At 38.3% G+C, this 26,345-nt stretch overlaps 1 pseudogene; it reads left to right on the top strand.

The window, feature by feature from the left end:
• The first annotated feature begins 16,521 nt into the window (after positions 1-16,521).
• Positions 16,522-16,983, top strand: LOC109696069 (large ribosomal subunit protein uL23 pseudogene; annotated as a pseudogene).
• The last annotated feature ends 9,362 nt before the right edge of the window (positions 16,984-26,345 follow it).

The raw sequence follows: 26,345 nt of genomic DNA, 5'->3' as shown, positions 1-26,345 counted from the left end.
ATTAAGGATAACACTAATGACTTCATTTTAACCTCTAAAGACCATATTTCCAAATAAAGCCATATTCTGGGGTACTGAGAATTAGGAGTTCAGCACATCTTTTTGGTCAAACAATTCAACTCACAAAAAGGGTTCTTTCCTCATTCAAGCCTCCATCACCACCTGATGCCTGAATCACATGGATGCCTTGTCTTCAGAGAGCTCACTCTGTCATCCAGACACTGCCTAATTTTTTTAGCCTCCCTCCGAAGACTAGAGACTTGTCTCACTCAGCCTAGGAAATGGGATCAGGACTTTCTTACTACTACTGTTTGCCATATTAGCTCTCAGAATATTGTTTGCATCTGAATTCCTTATCCAAGTCTCAGTTCAGTTTCCACAACACCCTATTCCCAGTTTGTGACATTCCTCTTGCCCATTGCCATTCCTATCACCTGTAACTTACTTTGCAACTCACTAGATCTGCATACTGGATCTCAAAGTGTGATTCACAGACCATCTGGAGCAGAATCACTCAAGAGTATTGCTTAAATATATATATATGCCTTTTTGTGATGTGCCCCACCCCACTGAATCAGACTCACTAGCTGTTTGGGGTCCAAGAATCCATGTTTCCAATATGCTCTGCCAGTCACTTTCATGAACACTCAATTCTGAGAGTCACTCCTTTAGCATCAGCACCCTGTTTACCTGGATTTCCTCCCAGGCCATGCTGCAGGGTCTGCCTCCAGTGCTGGTACTATTCCTGGAGGTAGGTCTCTGCTAGGTTTGCTTCTTTTCCAGTCTCCCTATGTTATCATGGTTACACCAACCCCTCTGAGCCACTAACATGGATCTCACAACCAGAGAGGGAAATGTAGTTCTGAAATAAATCATTTTTACGAAGAAATGACCCAAGTGTTGCGATCTTACTTGAACTTGGAAGAGCACATATTTGCATACAACTGATGAAAATGTGATAAGAATAGTTTTTTATTGGAAGTCTCTAAGAAGATCCAAGAAATTTAAAACATAATATAGTAGCAGAATCACCTTAGTTCAAATCCCAGCCCTACTAAAGCAGCAGAATCACCTAAAGGTTATATAACTATATATATACATATTAACTATATACATAAAGATATAGTTAATAGTGAAAATGTGCTATCCAAAGCCCCAATTGCTTCCCTTAGCCTTGTGCATTCATTTCCACTCTAATCCAAAAACATCATGCTTTGAAAATTCTCAGTTACCCGGCATTTAGTTTAAAAGAGCAAGTCTATGTTCTTGGTGGTTTTCAAGGTTCAGAATTTTGGGTTTTGGTTCCCATATAAAAGGCTTATATAATAGATGTATGTATGCAAAGATACCTACTCATTTTTAGAGCTCAATTCACAAATGAATTTTTACAGTTGTCTTTAAGGAAGTAAAGTTTCAATTCTATCTTACCAGAAGAAGAGAGCAGGCAAGAAGCCCAGTGCAGAAGCAGCACTCCTGTGTTGAATACGTTGACCATATTCTTGTCCAAGGTAGGGAGAGTATCACCAACAGAAGGATGGATCATCCTTCAAATAGCTTCTTCTTATTGGTACAGAAAACACATAGCAAAATTTTACTTGTAATGTTATATATTGTGTTGACACAGGAGTTGTCAAAGCACAGAGGCCCACCAGTTATGTATAAGTAAATCCTTTAGTGTAGAGAATAGAGTTGGGGCACTAAAATGGTACATGAGCTGACAGAATGACTGATCTCACATTTAGAGCTATGAAAGAACTGAAGTTAACAGAGTAGATTGAGCCGAAATAAACCAATTTGGTCTTTAGATATAGTTCTTCAAAATTTCAGTCAAATTGGTATGTTTTCAATTCATTTGCCCATTGCATATAAAGGTGAACCACCATAATTGCACTACAGTTTCAAGGAAAAGATGCTTCTGTTGATTTTTTTGTTTTTTTTTTTTTGCAAATTCAGGGAACGTGCATTTCTAATACCAACAAAATGAGCCTCAGCTGAGAGTGCAGTTCAGTGGTAGACCATGGGCTTAGCATGTAAAGGCCCTGGGTTCAACCCTCAGCACCAAAAACCAAAACCAAAACCAAACAACCAATTACCAACCTAACCTAGCAAACCAACATTAGCTATGTTTTATCAATCTGTTTTAATACTCCTTTCATAATTCAAAATATAGACTTTTCTTGATTTTTCTGCATTCTTAAGGTGGTTCATTTTCTTTTCTTTCTTTCTCTCTCTTTTTTTTTTTTTTTTTTTTGCAGGAGGGGAAGGGGTGTGTGGGAGAACCCAGGCTTTGTTCATGGTAAGTATGAACTCTACCACTCCTGCACCTCCAGTTCCTGCATTATTTAAATAGGTGATGCTAAGGTGAGGTTGTTTTATAATAACAGGCAAAGGTGGAACTGTTGAATGTCTGACTCCAGAGACCTTCTCAAACTGTACTCAAATAGATCAGCCTTCTGGCTCATGCTTTCTTGCTGCTATCTACACAATATTGTCTATACAGAGCTTCTCATGTTGCCCTGGGTTGTCCAACGGCTTCTGTTAAGATCTCACCCAGGTTCATACCCCACCACCCTCACGAAGCACCCTGTAATAAATATGTATATATAGCTGCCACTCTCATTTTCTCAACTGCATTTCAAAATATTCTCCTTAGCTAGGAATTTCTAAAATCTAGCTGACTAGAGTAGTTCATTTTAGATGTTACATTATCAAAGAGGAATGCACTTGGCTAACTGTGAAATGAAATAGCATTGCCAGTGGCCCCCTCCACTTCTCTACTTGACTGATACATAGAAATGTCTTTGGCTATTTTCTGTTGCTGTAACAAAATACCTGAAACTGGGTATTTTATATAGAATAGAAATGTATTTTGCTCACAGTTCTAAGGTTGGGAAATCCAAGCACATGTCATAGACATCTTCTTGCCATCTAGTGAGTTGCATTATAACACAGTGGAAGGTGACAGAGCAAGAGTGAGCCAGCAAAAGAGAGTGGGGCCAGAATGAGCCACTTTCATAACAACCATCTCTAGCAACAATTAACCCTTCCTTGAGACAACAACGTTGATCCATGTATGAGGGCAAAGCCTCATGACCCAAGCTTCTAACACCTAAGTTTGTGGTGCAGGGCTGAGTGCATGGCTCAAGGGGTAGAAGGCCTGTCTAGCAAGCATGAAGCCCTGAGTTCAAACCACAATATTGCCCTCCCCCCCCAAATTAAAAATCTTGGACTGGAGGCATGGCTCAAGCAATAGAGCACCTGCTTCACAAGTGTGAAGTCCCTGAGTTCAAACCCCAGTCCCACCAAAAACATTTTAAAAAATAAGCCAGGTGCCTGTCGCTCACGCCTATAATCCTAGCTAATCAGGATTAGCTAAAGGATTTTGGTTTGAGGCCAGTTGAGGCAAACAGTTCTTAAGACTCCATCTCCAAAATATCCAGAGCAAAATGGACTGGAGGTGTGGCTCTAGCAGTAGAGCACCAGCTTTGCAAGTGTGAAGCTCTGAGTTCAAACCCTAGTCCTATCAAAATAAATAAATAGATACATAAAAAAATAGATAGATGAATAAATGAATAAACTTGAGGTGCACATCCAAGCAAGGGGGAGCACTTAGGCCCTCATCTTTGAAAGTAGCCTCCTTTTTCCTGTTCGCTACATGCCTTTCAACCCATAGTTCCCTAACCCTTGAGTCTCAGCCTTTCAAATGTAGACATGATGCTTTGAGGACTCATGTAGACCTCAGACACAGCTACTCTTTCCCCTCCCACCAGGAAGTGTTCCCTCTGAAACCCCAACAGAATGGAAGAAACCTTTGATTAGTACTTCACTTTATCTTCTCTCACACGTAAGAATCTTTCTGTTTCTAGATATTATAGGTAGTTTGGGAATTCCAAACTTGTGTATACAACCACACTTTTCTCTAAGTTTCAAATATCCGTAGACTAAACCACTTCCTTCAAATATTTCTTGGGAAGCAGAGGCTGACCTTGAAAATGTGTCTTGGATTTTCCTTGACCTCAATTAAAAAACAGCCCCATAGCAGGCTGTTAGTATTCATCTTTAATGTGGAGCTATAATAAAATATATATAGTTGAGTTTAACTCTAAAGTCAAGATAATTGAGAGTTTTACTGGTTGTTACAAATTTTAAAAGTTAAAGATTTTTACCTAGTGTCTTTTCTTTTTTTTTTTTTGCAGCATTGGGGTTTTTTCTCAGTATCAGAGCCCATAACTTGAGCCACTCACCAGCCTTGTTTTGTGGTGGAGTTTTTTTTGAGACAGAGTCTCTTGAACTATTTTCCCGGTCAGGCTTTGAACCTCCATCCTTCTGATCTCTTCCTCCTGAATAGCTAGGATTACAGGTGTGAACCACCAGCACCTCGCAGTTCATTTCTTGCCCTCAGTTCTGCCCAGAATGTAGTTGAGCAGCCTGAGTGAGCAGGTGCCTCTGATTTTGCTGTTCCACCTTCTGTTTAGGTATTGCTCTCAGCTTCATGACTGATGGTGGCTCACTAGACCAGACCCTGCTCCAGCCCTCAGGCTCAGGAATTGAGACAGCTAAGAGCAGCTGCCCTCATATACATGCCCCAGAAACTGCATTCAAGACTTTTGCTCACAGGTAGACACAAAAGATCTTGGACAGTCCAGGGTCCATCTAAAACTCAAGGGTTTCCCTGCGCAAAGGAGAAAGGGTATGAGATACACCGGGTGTCCTTTCCAATAGTAAAGGACAACAAGCTCCAGAATGCATGCACACTCATGTGTACATGTGTGCGTGTGTGTTTGTGTGTGTGTGTGTTTGTACTTTTGCTTAAGCAAACACTCTTAAGAATAATTGGAGCTTACCTGTCAGGAAATATTACTTGCCAGTATTACTGGCTAAGAGAGACCAAAAACAGCCAGTTTGATCCTGGCTCTGTCATTGACTAGGTGTGCAGATCTTCAAAGCAGTAATTTTCTCATCTATAAAAAATTCTTTGGTACTGGTGGAGTGGCTCAAGTGGTAGAAAAGCTCCTGCCTAGCAAGCATGAGGCCCTGAGTTTAAATTCCAGTACCACCTCCCCCTACTCCCAAAAAAAAGAAAATTCTTGCCTGATAAGACTACTTTGATGGTCAAATTCAATAATGTATATTTTTGTATAATAAAAATTCTGTCTGGTTTTTCTCTCAGATTCCTAGCAGAAAACTTTCAAAATCTTTGGAATATCCCAAGGAATAAAGTGTTCTGTATACATGAGCCCCTGTGGTCACACATGAGTTTATGCTGATATGATGGAGAAGGCCCACGATGGGAACCAGTAAATACAAAGATCAACTATATGACGAAAGGGTTAGGGCTTTGAACCCTAGGATAGCAGCTCAGCTTCCTGTCCCCTTGAAGAGCAGAGGGGGGCTGGAGACTCTACAGCCATGTGTCCGATGATTCTACATGTATTGAAACCTCAGTGAAAACTATAGACACCAAAGCTCAAAGCATATCAAAGTGCTAGCAGAGTGACACACCCTAATTCTCTAGGGAGGATGCAGGGAAGCTCTGCATTTGAAACCCTTCCAGCCTTTCTCTTGGCTGGTCTTGATTTGTATCTTTCATATGAAGCGATAATCATAAGTATAGGGATTTTCTGAATTCTTGAGTTGTTCTCATGAATTACCAAACCTGAAGGGGTTGTGGGAACCTCTGAGTTTGCAGTCGATCAATAAGAAAGGTGAATTAGCCTGGGCCCCTAAAGTGGAACTGACATCCAACTTGAGGTAGTCTTTTGGAGAGTTGAGCCCTAACTAGTGAGGTTGTGTCAACTTTAGGTGGTTAATGCCAGAAATGAACTGTAATATACTAGTTGTTGTCAGAATATGTATAAAATACTTAGAAAAATATATAGTACATTGTGAGAGCTCAATAATAATTGTTATTACTACTACTATTCTTAGAGTTATCATTACTTGATTGAAATACTAGAATAAAACACTAAAATATTTAACTATTAGGTAGTCTTTCTCCCTCCCACCCTCCCTCTCCTCCTCCTTTCCTTTCTGGAAGAAAAATTTGACTCACAGAATTGAGAGGAAGGCAAAGGAAACTCCAGACCTGGGTGAGACAATACTAGGTGTGGGAAGGTGGTATTACAGAAACACCCTAGCTAAGACCCCATACTGGCCCTGCCAACACTGGGCATTCAGTTCCACCATGGCCACTCATGTTCTTCTTGCCAGAGGTTGGGGAAAGTTTGGATGCTTTGGGAATCCAAAGGGATTCCCAGAATGGCCAGGGGATCAGCAATTGTAAACCAAAGTGATGCTCGGCTATCAGCTGAGAAAAATAAATAAACAAAATACTATGATTATCTTCCCTACAAATGAGAAAACTGGGGTATTTAAAATGATTATAACTTCCTTGAGTTCACATGCCTTCACCAGGACTCCAACCTTGCATTCCAGGATGACTGGAAAAGGCTCTGGCCTCAAGAGAACTATGTGGAAACTATGGTGCCTATGGTCTCAGTCCATCATTGTGGAAAGGGCATGGAAGAGCAGCTCACATCACTGTGGAACAGGAAGCACAGCAGAGCAGTTCAACAATCTTTTCTCTCGTCAGTTTTGTAAGTGTTTCACTCAGCATGTGGACATATTCAAGCCTCTTTCTAGGAACAGAAAGTTGAATTGAGGGCCTTGTGTTGCTACAAAGTTAATGAAGTTACTGCACCAGCAGACTTTGTCTCAGTTGACCAAAACAGACCTTCAACAGCCCTCACTCTAAAGACTCCCAGATGAATGCCCCTTCCAAAGCACAGAGGCTGAGCGCCTGGCTTTGGAGTCATTGGTGGAGACAGAGTCTTATTCAAGCTAAAGATGACCTTGTGCTTACATCCTGAAGGTTGTCGCCATGACAAAGGTGGGATCCCCACTCACAATGCCACCTTTGCCTGGCTAGTCAAGCCCTGCGTGTGCCTTAATAATTCTCAGAGGAATTCCCAGATCTGGGTGAGATAATTATAGGGAAGATTTTTTTTTTTTTTAATGTAAGTGTGATAGAAAAACATGTGATTTGCAACTTGTAGAACTATGTTTAGGTCAAGTTTACTACTAGCCAACTATATGATTTAAGGCAAAATTTTTCACCTCTGAATTTAACTCTTCCACTTATATAAAGAGGAGTAATAATGAGTCACTCATGAGGGTGTTGAAAGGAAGCAGTGCAGCGATGCTTGTAGAGTATTTACCGTAGCGCTTGGCCCATAGAAAATGACAGAATACATGTTTCCCATTTTCCTGTTCATCTGGCCATGGTGAGAGGGAACTCCTTCTACTAGCTTACTATTTGAAAAGCCCAGCACAAAAAGCTTTCTGGAATCAGATTACCAGTTATTCTTTTCCTGAAAGGCAATTCTTAGGTTACAGTTTTACTGTAAACATCCCTAAAACACTGCAGGCAGAAAGATCAAGGAGATTTGCAGTTCCTAGAAGGATCCCATGAAAGTTCGAATTTCAGGGCTGATGGCATTCTGTCATCAGGGGTTTTTTTTCTCCATGTGGCTTCTTAGAAGATACTCTGACTTTCACAGTTCATTCCTCACAATTTGTCCCTTTGTATGAATGGTGTTTTCTATCACTTTGGCATTAAAGAATACTTCTATTCACTACTTTCCACAAGCGATGCCCTACTAATGAAAAATCTTTTTATTCAGTCAGAGTCCTCAACTCATCTTCTTTTCTCTCTCCCTGATGCTAAATTCTTACCTGCCAAGATTGCCAAAGTAGAAAGGAGTACCAGGTTCAAGGTCACTTTCAGCAGCTAGCTATTTTTGTGATGTCAATAGGGGTAGGATATGGATCCTTCAGAGGAAGTGTTTTTATGTCATATCTGATCTGTAAGTTGCTAGGCTTAATAACACAGCTAGACTCATACTGATCAACCAATAATTATGTATTTGTATTTAAAGATATGTGCAAACATTAATGATAATATTTTTTCCAGTGTATCCACTTCATAAAAAAAAAGAAAGTACGAACAAACTAAAAGTGTAAGCCACAAAGAATTAGTTAACTTTATTAACTATATAAATTCTATATAATACCTTTTTGTGGTAGTGTGGGTTGAATCCATGGCCTCTGGCATGCTAAGCAAATGCTCTACCACTTGAGCTACACCCCAGCCCTTTTGCTTTTATTTTGATTTTGAGACAGGGTCTCACAGCTACCTTTGCCTGGGCTGGTCTCAAACTCTGGACCCCTCTGCCTGTGCTTCCCAAGTAGCTGGGATTACAGGCATTTGTCACCACACCCACATTAGTACACTACTATTTCATCATTAAAACAAAATTATACAAGTATATTTACTCATATATTTAGATATTAACAAGGTACATGTGCAAAACATAAAAGTATAGAATTATATATTGTATAATGTAATTTTTGCAAAAACCCCTACATGGTTATTTTATCCATACTATGAATATGACAGGGAAAATACATAATAGTGTGCACTAAAATGCAAGTGACAGAACTACAGTTGATTCTATTTTCAGTTTTTTATCATGAATATGCATTACTTGCACATATTTTAAAAGTTATTGGGAAAATAATTACCTCTGATCACCACACTAGGTCAGCAAGGTACTAGAATAAAGTTTCACAGTGAAAAGACAATGCAAAAAGAGACAGAGTATGAAAAGACCAGGCCTCCTTAAATGTGAACATGAGAATGCTTGCATCCATAATAAACTTGCCTCTGTGCAAGATAACCATAAGCAAGCCCTATTCCTTTTCTGCACACTTTTTCCATGTGAAAAGCACACTGACATCCCACCCCTCAATAGCACACCACTAAGGCTGGGTGCATACCTTTTACACGCTCTGAGTCACAGGAAAAACCTCACACACTGTCAGCATGCTGAATTTCCACTAGCGATATGAGCTACAGGTTTGTTGGAGTATTTATTTAGTATTTCTATTTCTATTGCTATTATTAGATTATGTTCTGGAAATTTTTCCATGCATCATGGAGCGAGGCTTCTCTGTGGGAACTCTGAAATTGGTAATTATTTCCATCAGACGTAGAGAAGCTGTTTGCTTTTCGCTTCTCTGTTAAGGTTGAAGAGATCTTTATTATAAGTGTCTGTTTTGTTCAGTTTGCAGTGCAGGTTTATGAGGCAAATTTTACAGACAAAATGGCCTCTGATCATAGAGCTGGGCAACTCAAGTGACAGAGAAGTTAAGCGTTTATGATAGCCGTTTAGACAATGTGCAGGCCACTGAAGAGAAAAAAAATTATAAACTAAGGAAATATCCTAAAGTTGTGCGGCTGTTATAAAAAGTCTTTCTAACATCCACATGAGACTCCATGGTTCATACTCTTGAACCTTTGGAATGTCTAATGATACGGAAGAAAGTGCTCATCTAATCATCCAAGGGAAACAGAGAAAAAGGTGATTGCTACCAATTGTTCATTCAAATTAGTAAATCTGAAATTGAGCATTTAAATAAGCAGTGATGTGAATAAGCTTAAAATGGGTTTCTGAGACTCTCTTCCTGATTAGTTCTGTGTCATTCACACTTGCAAAGCAGGCACAAAACTGGAAATCTTACCCTGAGATTACAGATGATCATTGTCAAGTGTCTAATGATGATTCATTTTCGATTTCAGTTCAACCATTAATTAAAGTAGGTATCCTTGACTTGACATTCAGTGCAAGAAAAGCTCAAAAAGAAAATGTGATACACAGTTCTCCTAAAAAGCCACTGCCTGGTTCCTTTATATCCATTGCTCATGGTAGCTATAGTAACCAGCATTTCAAACACAAACACACAAAATCAAAGTCCTAGGCTGATGCGACAGCTCTCAAATGGCTTTGTTCTACTTCTAAGATTTCCCTCCCTCCTCTTGCATCATATTTCACCCCAAAGCCTCAAGAGACTAGCTCAGAGCTTAAGGGTGGGCAGACCAATGTCCACGAAGACAAAGAAGATGGGGGTGACCTGGAGACAGGCTGCATTAGGACCACCTGCCTGTTTGTAGAAAATAAAATGCCAATGTCCAGTGTGCTTAAGGAGACTTGACTCCCTCTGTGTTTTGCTGGGAAAGAAAAAAAGGCTGGTTAGCAACAGCTGTGGCCCTGTGTGAGCAGTGCTTGTCCAGCCCCCTCCAGGAGCAAAGATGGGGTCAGGCCCTGCGTTGCCTGGCCACAAACTCACCGTAACCTTCTTTGGGCCAGCAGTCGGGTGGGAGTATGGCTTCCACTTTGAGACTGAAAAAGAACAGATGGTTTTTCCAGTGTTGATTTCTAAGCAAAGAGAGCAAGGTGGGAAAGGAAAGATAAGCTAGAATTAATACTTCAAATATTTACAGAAAATAAATTGGGACAAAGATTGTAAATTGATTGCATTCATTTTTTTCAGTTGATTTCATTTATTTTTATAGTATAGATGTACCATGTGTTCAAATAGAGAATATTATGTTAATATTAATTATTCCACCTGGACATTTACATAAATGCCCCAGCACAAAGTGACACTGACAATTATATCCAAGACTGGCCTAAAATGCTAAAAGCATACTTTTCTAGCATTCCATTAATGAGAAGAAGTGGGCCATCTCCCAAACAAGGGAAATTACAGATCCTAAAATCTCCCTTTTGGAAGCCTATACACATGACATTACATTGCAGGGCATATTACCTTGGCTATGATATTTTTATACACATAAACCCTTAACAAACTAATAATTCCCACCGAATTTCTTTTAAAAGGAAATTGAATATTTTGGTTGGCAATTGTGCTCAGAGGAAGTATTACACTAATAATACTTGCTTTTAACACAGTTCCTTTCTTTATGTAGTCAGAATGCTTTATGGTAGATTAAATCCACAAATTGAAAAGAAAATGAATACACTTGAGCTTTTATGACTTACTCTGCCAAAAGAATACTGTTAGGAAGCACAAAAATAAAACTCTATCTCATGCCTGAGGGAAAGGTTAAATGATTAATGGTTTGAGAGAATTACTATATAGAAGGTAATAATTCATTAATCAGATGTGGGAAAATGCATAAGTTTGCTTTGGTAACAAAGATCATAACTGTAATCTGGCCTTGGACGTATAAAACTTAAGTTGGACCTATATCCTATGAACTGGGGATAAAAAAATATAAGAAATTAAGACCAATAACACAAACATTCCTGGGTATGATCATGTCTCTAGATGCATTCTCTGATGCTGCTCAGTGGAGAAATGGCTTGGATAAAAAAAAAGTTCTAGAATTTCCTGCATGTCCAATGTGTTACATATGACATTTAGGCCTGCAAAGTTCATTTATTATTAGCTTAGTTCCATAGTCAGTGCCTATGTAAGGCATGGGCAAGGTGAGGGAACAAAGAACTCCTTTTGTTTACTTCATCTGCCATCTTGGTACTAAGCTACAAAGAAGTAACAGCAGGAGTTAAAGAGGTACAGCTGTTGGAAATGCCTTTTTATTTCAGTTAATCAACAGAAAAAAACATATATAATGTGATTTGTTCATGCAAAGGGACAGATGCCACTTAATGCAGTCATTAACAAGAGAATGGTATTATTGATCACTATAGCTAAGAATCATGCTGATACATACAAAGTTGACAATTTATAAGGATTATGCTCTAAGCAGTTCAGTCATGTAACAGGGTGGAAACAGAAAACTAAATCAGGGTTTCAGTTACCAGGGACTTAGTAAGACTGCTTCCCTGGATCCTATGAAAGCCTGGGTCCAAAAGCAGATCAGCATTCTAAATGGGAGTACAAAACCACACTCAGGGTAGTCATAAGGAAGTTGGGTGGACAGGACAAGGGAGGGTTTTATCCTATCAGAGTACCAAAAATCCCACCAAAGCGAACATCCTGCCTATAATGGATCCTCCAGAGGCCCTCCAAACACAGGCTTGGGATCTATAGAGATCTAATTTTAAAACATAATTGTGTGATCATAGGCATATTGCTTAATCTCTCTGAGCCACAACTTTTCATCTATAAATCAATGGATTTTTTTTTTTGATAAGTTACTCTAAGTATAAAAAGTGCCTATTTAGAACAGTGTCAGGTACATATTAAGACTTCATCAATCTTAGTCATTTATTTCTCTGCTTTAAACCAAGTAACAAAACAAAAGCTGTTCTTTTGCATATCAATGCATTCACTTGCTGAATATTTTATCAGTTGATGTTTTCTACTAGTCTTTACACAATTGAAAAAAAATTGTGATGCAGCAAGTATCACAATGAAATCCTTTAGTTCAATTACTTTGCACTAATAAAAGAGGAAAAGATCCATGAAAAAAAGCAGGATGACATGGAGTTATTGTGAGGATTAAAAATAGAAAATGCAAATAAAGTGCATATTGGAGGTAGGCATTCATACAGTCATTTTTTTCCCCAAGTAATTACTGGGCATTGACAATATGTATGTTACTATGGCATACATAGGAGTTGGGGACACAAGTGGATCCAAACTTAGGTGCTTATCTGCAAGTAGTTCACAAATTATGTAGGGTGATACAAGGGTATGTAAAAGTAGTGGGACAGGGTAGGACACCAAAACCACTTCCAAAACTGAGATACTGCTTGAGTTAAACCTTGAAAGAAAAGAGGAACTACCTAAGTTGGAAACAGGGGAGCGTGAAGAGAGGGTATTAAGGAAGAGTGAGGAGGGAAGAAGTGCCAGAGAAATCAATATATCTAGAGCTTCCAATGCATTTTTCAGTTCTGTTCTCTTAAACATGCTCTGAGGAAATCTCCTAACATTAAAGATTTAAATCCATGCTAAAAAAAGAAAAAAGACAAAATACAACTTTAAGGAACCAAAAATTATTCAAGGAAAACTCTGAACAATAAGTTATTATTATCATTGAGGTAAAATAGTGGATTAGAAGTTTCCTCCATGTGACTCTATGAATGAGAAGAGTCAACATAACAAAAGAGAGGCTATATTCAAGGAAATAAAGAGATAAGTATTGGAAATCATAAAGGAGAAGCAAAGAAAATGTGGGAAATAGTTCACAACTCCAGCTCTAGGTCCCTGGGACTAGTTTGGGGCAGCTGAAGCCACAGCCACAGTTACTGGGGACTGAGTCCTCAAGAGAAGATTCTTCACTAAAAAGACTCCTACAGTTGGATGTTGGTGGCTCACTTCTGTAATCCTAGCTACTTGGGAGGCAAAGGACCTGGACTTTTGAAACCAGCCCAGGCAAAGAGTTTATGAGATCCTATCTCAAAAAAATCCTGGTGGAGTGACTCAAAAATGGGCTGGTGGAGTGACTCAAGGTGTAGGCCCTGAGTTCAAACCCCAATACTAAAAAAAACCCAAAAACTGCTACATAAAAGTGAAAGATATCCATCCCAACAATGAACAAATTACAACATAGAAACACAGGAAATATGAAAAAGTAAGGCAATAGGACTCCTCCAAAAGTTTATAACTCATCAATAACTCAATTCAAAAATATTGAAATGATTGAAATTTGAGAAAAGGAATTGAAAAGAGGAGTTTTAATAAGGATTGATGACCTCAAAGAAAATTCAAATAAACAGATGAATGAGATAAAGAAGTTAATTCAAGATTTGGATGAGAAATTCAACAAAGAGATAGGATTTGTTTTGGAGGGGGGAGGAAGATGAAAAGCTCAATAAATCAAATGAAAACTCAATGGAGGGCTGGAGAGTGGCACAAGTGGTAGAATACCTGCCTAGCAAGTGTGAAGCCCTAAGTTCAAACCTTTGTACTGAAAAAAAAAAAAGTCAATGGAAAGCATCCCCAATAGACTAGACAAGGCAGAAGGAAGATTCTCAGGACCCGAACACAAGCTTAAGGAGTTATGACATTCAGATAACATTAAAGGAAAAAAAAAAAATCACAACCACAACATTCAAAGCCTCTTGGATTAAGAGACTATACTTATGTACCTGTGATATTGAAGAGAGAAGTGAGACAGCCTAAAAGTACAGAAAACCTACTCAATTCCAAATCTAGGAAAAGAAATGCATATACAAATATAGGCAACACCATTTGAATGTCTACCCCAACTAGACATGACCAGAAGAGGACCCCTCCACATCATGTTATAATTAAAATGCCAAGAGTACAGAACAAAGAAAAAATACTGGAAGCTGCAAGAAAGTATTACCAGCCAGGTACCACTAGCTCATTCCTGTAATCCTAGCTACTTGGGAGACTGAGATCAGGAGGATCAAGGTTTGAGACAAGCCCGGGCAAATAGTTTGAAACATTCCATCTCCAAAATAACCAGAGCAAAATGGGTTGAAGGTGTGGCTCAACTGGTAGAGTATCTACTTTGCAAGCATAAAGCCCTGAGTTCAAAATCCCAGTCCCACCAAAAAAATCTAAATATATGTTCATTGAACATTGGCACAATCAATTTAATAACACAGACACTACTGACTATTAAGGGTCAGATAGGTTGAAATATAATGTAGTGGGTAACTTCAGTACCCCACTATCATCAATAGTTCATACAGAAAAAAACTCAACAAACAAAATCCCAAGCTAAACTGTATCATAGATCAAATGGACTTAATAGGCATCTTCAGAATATCCCATCCTACAGATGCATTACACATTCTTAAGATCATGAAACTTATTTCAAAATAGGTCACATTTTAAGATATAAAGGAATAAACAAATACAAAAAAATTGAAATGTTTTGGTGCCTTATCAGATCATAATAGAATAAAATTATAAATCAATACAAAGAGAAACTGCAGAGACTATACAAGTACACAGATGAACAATACACTTTGGAATGACCAGTGGGTCATTGAAGAAATTAGAGAGGAAATTTAAAAATTCCTATAATCAAATGCAAATGAAAATACAACTTACCATAACCTTTGGTTCTAAAAAGGGAATTGATAGCTATGAGTGACTCCATTAAAAAAAAAATCACAGAGGCTTTACATAATTTAATGCTGCATCTCAACCCATTATAAAAGCAAGAACAAGTCAAAACCAAGTAAGTATATTGAAAAACACAAAAACAAATCATGGTGGAAATTAATGAAATGAACACCAAAAGAACAATACAAAGGACCACTGAAACAAAGAGTTGGTTCTATGAGGACAGAAACATGACTGACACACCTTTAGCCAAACTAACCAAAAGAAAGAGGGAAGACCAATGTAAATAAAATTAGAGATGAAAAAGGGACTATCCCAATAAATACCAATGAAATTTAGGGATAATTAGGAAATAGTTTGAAAACCTATATTTCAATAAATTGGAAAACCAAGAAGAAATGACAGAGAAATATATGCTATGAAAACTGAATAAAGAAGATATAAACAATCTAAACTGATCTAAACTAAGCAATGAGATTTAAGCAGTGATACAGAGTCTCCCAACAAAAAAGAGTCCTGGACCAGATGTATTCACTGCTAAATTCTAACAGACCTTAAAAGAAGAACTAACAGCAATGATTTTAAAACTAGTCCATAAAACAAAAAGGGAAGGAATACTTCCAAACTCACTTTATAGAGCTAGTTACACTGATTCCAAAACCACATATGGATAGAACAAAAAAAGGAAATCTATAGACTGATTTCCTTGATGAACATAAACACAAAAATCAACAATAAAATACTTACAAAGTTAACTCATTAGAAACCTCATAACCATGATCAAGTTAATTTCATTCCATGGATGCAAAATCATTCAAAATACACAAACCAATAAACATATTCTACCACATAAATAGAATGAAGGACAAAACTCATACGGTCTTCTCAATAGATGCAGACAAAGCTTTTGACAAAAGTCAACATCCAACCAGGTGCCAGTGACTCATGCCTGTAATCCATGCTACTTGGGAGAATGAGATCAGGAAGACTGTAGTCCAAGGTCAGCCCTAGCAAATAGTTCATGAATCTCCATCTCTAAAATAACCAGAGCAAATGGACTGGAGGTGTTTCTCAAGTGGCAGAGCACCTATTTTGTGAGCAAAAACCCTGAGTCCAAATCCCAGTGCCATCACAAAAAAAAAAAAAAAAAGAAAGAAAATTCAACATCCATACATGATTACAAAAAAAAAACCCCTGAAGAAACTAGTAATAGAAGGATCATGCATCAACATAATAAAGGCAATAAATGACAAACCTGTATCCAACATTATACCCAATGGGGAAAAACAGAAAACATTTCCTCTAAAATAAGGAATGAGACAAGGGTGTCCACTCCGCTCTTATCAATAGTGTGCTTGAAATCTTAACCAGAGCAATAAGCCAAGGGAAAGAAATAAAAGGAATATAAATAGGAAAAGAAAAAGTTAAAATATCCCTATTCACAAATGATATGATCCTTTCTTATACTTAAAAGACACTAAACACTCCACAGACAACTTTTAGGTCTGATAAACATTTCCAATAAAGTAGCAGGATACAAAAATCAATGTACAAAACCAATTAGCTTTTCTACACACCAATAATGAAGAAATAAAGAAAAAGAAGAACGCTGAACTAAAAATAAAGAAAATCCCCCTTTTTACCAAGATGGCTCTGAAAGTGAAGGAAGCTCCTGCCCTTCCCAAAGCTGAATCCAAAGCAAAGGCTTTGAAGGCCAAGAAGGCAGTACTGAGAGGCGTCCACAGCCACCAAAAGAAGATATGTATGTCACCCACCTTCAGGTGGCCCAAGATGCTGGGGCTCCAGAGGGAGCCCAAATACCCTAGGAAGAGTGTCCCCAGGAGAAACAAGCTTGACTACTAGGCTATCATCAAGCCTCTGATCATTGTGTCAACCATGAAGAAGACAGAAGACAACAACACACTGTGTTCATTGTGCATATCAAGGCCAACAAGCACCAGATCAAACAGGCTGTGAAGAAGCTCTATGACATTGATGTGCCTAAGGTCAATAATGCTGATCAAGTCTGATGGACAGAAGAAGGCATCTGTTCTACTGGCTCCTGATCATGATGATTGGGATGTTGCCAACAAAATTGGAGTCACCTAAACTGAGTCCAGCTGGCTAATTCTAAATACAGATTTGTTTTCACCATTTAAAAAAAAAAGAAAACAATCTGATTTACAATAACTCAAAAAAAAAAAAAAAACCCCATGTAGAAATAAAATTTAAAAAGTAGGTGAAAAAAATCTCTGGACTAAAACTATAAAGTACTGAAGAAAGAAGTAACTGAAAAAGCCACTAGAAGATGAAGGACCTCCCAATTTCATGGATCAGCAGAATTAATATGGTGAAAATGTCTACGTTACCAAAATCAGTCTACAGATTCAATGTGATCCCCATCAATTTCAAATGGCATTCTTCACAGAGACCAAAAAAAACAATCATACAATTCATATAGATACACAAAAGACCCCAATAGCCAAAGCAATCCTGACCAAAAAGAACAATGCTGGAGATATCACAATACCTGATTTCAGATTATACTACAGAGCCATAATAACAAAAAGAACATGTACTGGCATGAAAACAGAGATGTAGACAAATGGAATTGAACAGATAACCCATACAAATTTGGTTTTTGACAAAGATGCCACAAGTATACGTTAGAGAAAAGACTGCCTCTTTAACAAGTTGTGCTGGGCAAACTGGATAACCATACATAAGAAGACTCAAACTAGAACCCTCTTACCCTGTGCAAAGATCAACTCAAAATGGATCAAAGACCTTCATGTTAGACCTGACACTTTGAAACCACGAGAGGAAAATATAGGAGAAATATTTCAGGACATAGGCAAAGGCAACAATTTTGTGGATAGGACTTCAATAACTCAGAAAAGAAAAGCCAGAATTGACAAAGGAGATTACATCAAATCTTAAAGCTTCTACACAGCAAAGGAAACAATTACCAGAAAGAAAGAAACAGCCTGCAGAATGGTAGGAAATCTTTTTCAGCTCTTCATCCAATAGGAGATTAATATACAGAATATACAAAGAACTCAAAAAACTAAACACTGAAAGAATAACCAATCAATAGATGGTCAAAAGAGCTGAATAAACACTTCTCAAAACATGGTCAATAAATATATGAGAAAATACTTCTATCTGTAATCATGAGTAAAGGCAAATCAAAACTACATTACCCATCAGAATAGTTATCATCAAGAAAACAAAAAGCAACAAATTTTGTCAAGGGTGCAGAGAGATAGGAACCCTTATACACTCTGGTGGAATGTAAGTTAGTGCAGCCTGTATGGAAAGCAGTATGGAGCTTCCTCAAAAAACTGAAAACGTAAGTACCATATGATCCTGCTCTACCACTCCTGGGCATATATCTGAAGGAATGCAAGTCCACATACAATTCAGACACTTGCACTCTCATGTTCATAGCAGCAGTATTCACAGTAGACAAACTATGGAAGCAGCCTAGTTGCATCAACTGATGAATAGACAAAGAAAATGTGGTATTTATACACAGTGGAGTATTATTCAGCTATAAAGAGAGAAATTATGTCACTTACAGGAAAACGGATAGAATGAAGGTCATCATGCTAAGCAAGTTATCATATGTTTTCTCTCACATGAGGAACCCATGTTTTTAAAAGATATGAAAGGTAAAGGGAGACTATGTGGGAAGAGGAAAGGGACTAGCAGGAGGTAGGAGGAGGGACATGAGGGGATAAAGGTGGAGTGAGAATACAATCAAAGTACATTATACACATCTATGAAAATGTCATCATGATATCCATTATTTTGGACAATTAGTATATACTAATAAAAAATGTAAAAAAATCATCATGAAGATTAGGGAAGATATGGTCATGGAAGAAGAAAAGAAAGTTACAAAAATTTAAAAAACAAAGTGAACATGTGGAAATTAAAATCTTGAAAGCAAAGCCAGCAGAGTTGACATGTAGAGAAAAACTAGGAAGATAAATAATGTTACTTTTGGACAAATTTGTAACCTGTTACTATGTACAGATTTTCATTTCTCCTTAAAGATCTACAGATAGGACTTATTTATAATACCCAAAAAAGCTGCCAGTGAGATCACTTATTACATCCTATGGAGTAGGGCTGCAGAGAACAATAAAAAGATAAGCCTGAATTCCTATTTCTCAGTCTACAGAGGAAAATCATTTGCTTCCCATCCTGTGAGTGCGGGTAGTATGCAAAATCTTGTCACCAACCTGAAGACAATTTTTATTTTTTGCAGGTACTGGGGTTTGAACTCAGGGCTTCGCACTTGCAAGGCAGGAGCCATGCATCCAGCCCCAAAATCTCTAGCAACAGAAGTGGTGACAATTTATCCCTAGTGCTTCATATAGTAGAGAACAATTTTTGAAAGACAATAAAATTACTCTCATACAAGCATAAAATAAACACTTGTGGAATAAATTTTACTTAGCTCATTAATCAATGATCCCTTATTAATTAATACTGTTACCTGTGCGTGGTCTTAGAAGACCTGGTTGAACAGATCTCAGGGTCCTTGGTGCCCTGAGCAAAGAATTGGATGGAGACACAGATTGCAAAGCAGCAGCAAAGTTTTATTGAGAGTGAGTGAGAGCATTGAAAGCAGGAAAATAGACTCCTTAAGGAAGTTGCGGGGGCAGTGAGTGGGCTCCTGGTGAGCTGGCTTGAGAGCGGTACCCGTAGCTCAAGAGCACTGCTGACTTTCGGTGAGTATTTACGTACTACAAGGGCTGAGCAGAGGGGAGGACACTTGGGTGATTCTTTGGAGTGGCTTTTGGTGATTGACTGTGCATGTGAATTCAAGGTGCTGTATTTAGGGGCCCTTGTGTGTATGCTCCAGTTTGGGTCCAAATGAAAATGCTATTTCAAAAAGGGTGGTTCTGGGTGGAGTTTCCCCATAAGATGATCTGTGAGGAGACCACCTGTTCCCCATAACCTGGTTTGGGTACTTTCTCTAAATTTCCTGTCTCAATACTAATAAGGTATTACATTTGGGTCAGTAGATACTTCAAAGTACTGCATACTTACAGTGAGGTAGGGATGTTGAGATGATTTTGAAGGACAAAATTTGGAAAGTAGATGTTATTAGTCTTGGTTTATGGCACCTGAATCTGAAAAAAGCTACGGCGTGTGTTACAATCTTATTAATGCTTGCACTTATGATAGAGCTATGGTTTTTTAAATCATGTTACTTTCTATATTTGTATTTAAATTTGTTATTGTCTCTGTATTAGGGCTCTCCAGAGAAGCAGATTCTACAGAACTCATATAGACAGATTCGTTGTAAGGAATTCACTCACACAATTCTAGAGGCTGAGAAGTCCCAGTCTGTGGCCTGCACACTGGAAACCCAGTGGTTAGTTCTAGTCCAACCCAAAAGTCTGAGAACTAGGAGAACCCGTAGTGTATGCTCCAGCCTGAGTGTAGAAAACCAATGTCCAGTTCAAAAACTGCCAGGAAGACAGAATGCAGGCTGGAGATGTGGCTCAAGTGGTAGAACACCTGCCTAGCAAGCTCAAAGCCTTGACTAATAGGTCAAATGGAGGGGAAAATGACCAGAACTCAGCAAGCTCTTTAACTGTAGAAAGAACTCAATATATTTAGACTTTAGGTAAAAGAAAAATACCTTGGAGGCAAGGAGCACAGGGAAAACACACTGCAGCTTCTCTCTCCCTCTTCTATGGTCCAGTCTCCTTGCCAGCCTGTGCAGAAGGCATAGGGCACAGAACTTGTTGATAATAATGCAAAATAGGTCAGGCTCCTGTGGCAAGAAAAAAAGAAAAAACAATCTGGGTAGCTGGCTCATGTGAAGAGTGAGCCTGGAGAGAACCAGCTCAAGGCCAGAGCTTGAAAGACTCATGTGTCTTGCCAAGAAGTCTGGACTTTGTCCTATAGACAGGAGGAAACCATAAAAGGGGTTTAAGCTGGGAAGTGACTGCAATGTGGTAGTTGGGGGGAAAGAGCCTAAACCATAGATTCTCAAAATATGGCCCCCAGAACGTTAACATATGTAGCACCTGGGAACTTGTCAGAAGTGCAAATTCTTGGGTGCCATCAAGGACCTACTGAATCAGAAGTTATGGGGCTGGGGCCTGGCAATCTGTGTTTAATGCACCCCTTCAGGTGCATATGATATACCCTGAAGTTGGAGAACATTATCTCCTAAATCATAGATTACTGGAAAGACACCACTCACATCTGATTTGAATGCGGTCTAGTCTAAACAGGAATACTACATAACGCTGTACAGGTGGCAGTGTGACATTTCTAGAGGCCAGTGTTCAGATAGACTATGATAGCCCTGGAAGACTTGGAGAAGATAAGAGGAAAAACTACAGTGCAAATCTTTAATTTACTGATGAGGACTTCCCAGAGCCTAAAGGGAAGGACGTGTGATAACTCAGTGTATCAGGATGATATACATTTTCAGTCCTAGAATGAATTGACATTTGTTGAAAGAGCCCTCTTTTCCCCCTTGGGAAGAGACTATGTGTGAAATATTGCTTGTCCTATGAAAACACCAGACAAATTCTTGCAAGATAATCATATTTAAAACAATCCAAATATTCAAAAGTAAGAGATTGGCTAAATAAATGATGTGTGTCCTCAAATATAATAGTGTGTAGCACTAGACAGTGATTCATTAGAACACTTAATATCACTTAAATTTTAAACTAAATAAATAAAATAACTTAAAATGTTTAAATAAAATCATATAGAACATACCAATTACAATGGTATATTCTATATGATTTTATTTTGGTAAAAATATTACATGAACATTATATATGCACAGAAATAATCTGGAAGAATATATTTATACTTTGACAGAACTGGGATTTGAACTCAGGGCCTCACACTTGTGAGGCAGGCACTTTACCACTTGAGCTACTCCAGCAGCCGTTTGTGTGTGTGTGTGTGTGTGTGTGTGTGTGTGTGTGTGTGTTGGGTATTTTTGAGATATGGGATATGGTCTCGCTTTCTTTTTTTTTTTTGTCCAGGCTGGACTTGAACCTTGATCCTCCTGATCTCTGCTTCTTGAGCAGCTTGAATTACAGGTATGAGCCACCAGCATCTGGCTGGGAGGATATACTTTAAAATGTTAATAATTCTTATCTCTAAAGGTAAAATTTCATGGAGTCCACATTGTTCTTTCAATGTATTTGCATTTTAACAAATTTTCATAATCATGCTTTTTGAAAAAAAGAAATAAAAGTTATTAGTTATGCAAAAGTAGTATGATGGAAATATTTCAATATTTAAATGTTAAACATTTTTAAATATATGTATGTATATAACAAAATTTTCATAAACAAAGATAAAAAAGAATAAACTGGGGAGATATTTATAAATTAGATGACAGTGGGTAAATAAGAAAAATAATGTCCTAATATAATAGTTGCTAAAGTCACAAACTGCAATGCATAAAAGGAGAAATAGGAATGTATTTTAAATAAGGAAAAAATATTTAACCTTGGGTATGGGGGATGTAGCTCATGGGCAGAATGTACTTACTTGGCATGTGCAAGGCCCTGACTTTGATCCCCGGAAGGAAGGAAGGAAAGAAAGAGTTAAATTTGCAAAGAAATAAAAAACAAGGGGCTGGTAGAGTTGGTGGAATAGCTCAAGTGGTAGAGCACCTGCCTAGCAAGTTTGAGACCCTGAGTTCAACCCCAGTACCACCAAAAAAAAAAAAGAAAGATTGAAAACAGTGAAAATTTTTTCACTTCTCTGATCATCTTGTAATAATAAGATTAAAATGAATAATCAGAGAGAAATATGGAAGACATGCATATTCACATATTGTTTGTAATATACAAAGCTATTGGACTGACAGGGCAGGGAGATGACAGTCTAAATTTGCATAGGAAGGGAACAGAGATAGTAAAGGCATTGATTTTTGGATAACTGAAAATAGATCTCAAAACATTACTAAATGAAAAAAACAGAACAAAATGATCAATGCTGGACAATATTATTTATGTAAAAAAGATATTTCTAATATCTTCTGATACATGTATTATACAAATGAACAAAAATGATTTACATATAAAAATGAATTACAGGCTGGATATGAAGTTCAGTGGTTCAATCCCTAATACCATCTGAAAAAAGGAAAAAAGCACCAGGTGCCAGTGGCTCATGCCTGCAAGTCTAGTTACTTAGGAGGGAAAGATCAGGAGGACCAAGGTTCGAAACCAGCCCCAGACAGATACTTTGCAAGACCCTATCTAGAAAATACCCAGTACAGAAAAAGGGCTGACAGAGTGGCTTGAGTGGTAGAAAGCCTGCCTAGCAAGTGAGGACCCAGTACCACCGAAAAAAAAAAAAAAAGTTTTAAAATAAAGGGTTAATTAAATTATGGTATACCACAGAAAAAAACTATCATTGAAAACAATATGCAGGCATACGTTTTAAACTTACAACAAAGTTTAAGATAATTATTAAAGTTTTTTTTTAAAGGGAGATACAAACAGAAGTTATGTTAGTAATTAATTGTTGTGAGAAAGAAATGAGCAATTTGAGTGGATATCTTTCTTTTGTTATTCTGTATTTTCTACCTTATCTAAAGCGAGCTTGATTAGTTAAGTAATAAAATTAATAAAAGAAAAGGAAAATAGTCTGGTGTAGATAGCAAAAAAAAGTCAATGATAAAACTAGTATCACACAGGAGAAGCTTCATTTAGTTTCTACACATTACAAAACTTGTCCAGCAGCTCCTTTCCCTAAAAAAGACACTCAGAGCTTCGTGCTGCCAAGGGAAACCCTCTGTGGGCAAAAAAGGATCTGGATGAAAACTTCATCCTAAAATACAAGTGACAACAGAGCTGTGAGCTCCTTGTCTAGGAACTTAGATTCCAGTCCCCACCAGTATCTCTGAACTATAGAAAGGGAGGCCACCTGCCTCAGAATTGGCTGAAATTCTTGTTAAAAATGAAGTTCCACACCAGGCCTGCCCCTCAGGATAGGTTATGTGCACACCCTCACAGACTCCTAGGCACACTGAAATTTGACAGCCTTTGCCACAGACTAAGCATTCTTTCAGAAATATGGATTCCTCATCCCAGTGCCAGCTGTAACAGATTCCTGCATATGATACACTATGGCACCCTTGAGCTTGCTTTGGAAAGTTCAAACACCAAAGAGATGGCAAATACTGGCTATGGGCTACACTCCAGAGGCAGAGCATTTGCATTTGAAAGAGGTCCAGAGTCAGAAGGAAATGTTTCCAGAGTGAATTATCTCTATATAGTCCTAGATAGGAAAAATAGTATGGGTCAGGGAATTCCTCTCAATCCAAACCACAAAGGAGACTATGCAAGCAGCCAGGCCCAGGCCTCCCCAATGGGTGATGAGCAGGCAAGAGCATAAATCAAACTCCCCAGAATGCCAAGAATGCTTCTGATCCATCACAAAGAAAGTCTGCTTTTGACAAAGGACCCTCTTCAGTCCCTAAATACCCCAGGATGATAACAAGCCTTGCTTAACCTAACTGCAACTTGGAAAAGTTTTGAAAATGTAAAGAAACTCTCCCTTTCTTGCCTCCCACCAATTTCTGGCTATAGGGGGTAGAAATAAAACAAGAAGGTGAAGTACCCCATCCTCAGTAAGTGTGAGCCCTACGTACTACAAACACAGCACCCTCCGGAGTGGAATGTTTTAGACTTGCACTTCTTATGCTAGCATGGCCATGCATGGTTACCAAGCCCTTGAAATGAGGCTCATTTGAGTTGAGATTGTACTACAAGTGAAAAAAACGCACTGGTTTTGAAAACTTGGCATACAACAAGTATAAATTATTTAATTAACTTTTTTTTGGGGGGGGTACTGGGGTTTGAACTCTGGGCCTACACCTTGAGGCACTCCACCAGCCCTTTTTTGTGGTGGAGTTTTTTCAGAATAGGGTCTCATGAACTATTTACCCTGTCTGGCTTCAAACCATGATCCTCCTGATGTCTGCCTCCTGAGTAGCCAGGGTTACAGATGTGAGCCACTAGTGTTGACTAATTAACAATTTTTAAGTTGATTTCACATTGAAATATTTTAGATATATCTGGTTACGTAAAATATATTATTGAGCAAGGGGGCAGGGGGCAGGGAGGGAGAGATGGCCCAAACAATGTATGCACATATGAATAAGTGAATAAACAATAAAAAAAAAAAAAGAAAGGCCCAACTGGTTATAGTATGCAGTGCAGTAGGAGAAAGAACAGTTTTAAGGAAATCAAATAAAAATGAAAGTAATTTTTGATATTTGCCAGCTACACATCAAAGGACTGATAACCAGAATATATAGGGAACTTAAAAAACTAAATTCTCCCAAAACTAATGAACCAATAAAGAAATGGGCAAGTGAACTAAACAGAACTTTCTCAAAAGAAGAAATTCAAATGGCCAAAACACACATGAAAAAATGCTCACCATCTCTAGCAATAAAGGAAATGCAAATTAAAACCACACTAAGATTCCTCCTCACCCCTGTTAGAATAGCCATCATTAGCAACACCACTAACAACAGGTGTTGGTGAGGATGTGGAGAAAAAGGAACCCTCCTACACTGTTGGTGGGAATGTAAACTAGTACAACCACTCTGAAAAAAAATTTGGAGGCTACTTAAAAAGCTAGACATTGATCTACCATTTGATCCAGCAATACCACTCTTGGGGATATACCCAAAAGACTGTGACACAGGTTACTCCAGAGGCACCTGCACACCCATGTTTATTGCAGCACTATTCACAATAGCCAAGTTATGGAAACAGCCAAGATGCTCCACTACTGACGAATGGATCAAGAAAATGTGGTATCTATACACAATGGAATTTTATGCAGCCATGAAGAAGAACGAAATGTTATCATTCGCTGGTAAATGGATGGAATTGGAGAACATCATTCTGAGTGAGGTTAGCCTGGCCCAAAAGACCAAAAATCATATGTTCTCCCTCATATGTGGACATTAGATCAAGGGCAAACACAACAAGGGGATTGGACTATGAGCACATGATAAAAGCGAGAGCACACAAGGGAGGGGTGAGGATAGGTAAGACACCTAAAAAACTAGCTAGCATTTGTTGCCCTTAACGCAGAGAAACTAAAGCAGATACCTTAAAAGCAACTGAGGCCAATAGGAGAAGGGGACCAGGAACTAGAGAAAAGGTTAGATCAAAAAGAATTAACCTAGAAGGTAACACACACGCACAGGAAATCAATGCAAATCAACTCCCTGTATAGCTATCCTTATCTCAACCAGCAAAAACCCTTGGTCCTTCCTATTATTGCTTATGCTCTCTCTTCAACAAAATTAGAGATAAGGGCAAAATAGTTTCTGCTGGGTATCGAGGGGGTGGAGGGGAGAGAGAGGGGGTGGAGTGAGTGGTAAGGGAGGGGGTGGGGGCAGGGGGGAGAAATGACCCAAGCATTGTAAGCACATATGA

The sequence above is a fragment of the Castor canadensis genome, chromosome 3, assembly GCF_047511655.1.
Source record: "Castor canadensis chromosome 3, mCasCan1.hap1v2, whole genome shotgun sequence".
Lineage (NCBI taxonomy): Eukaryota > Metazoa > Chordata > Mammalia > Rodentia > Castoridae > Castor > Castor canadensis.
Note: the sequence above shows the minus strand (reverse complement) of the source record. Positions and strands in the feature narration are given on the sequence as shown.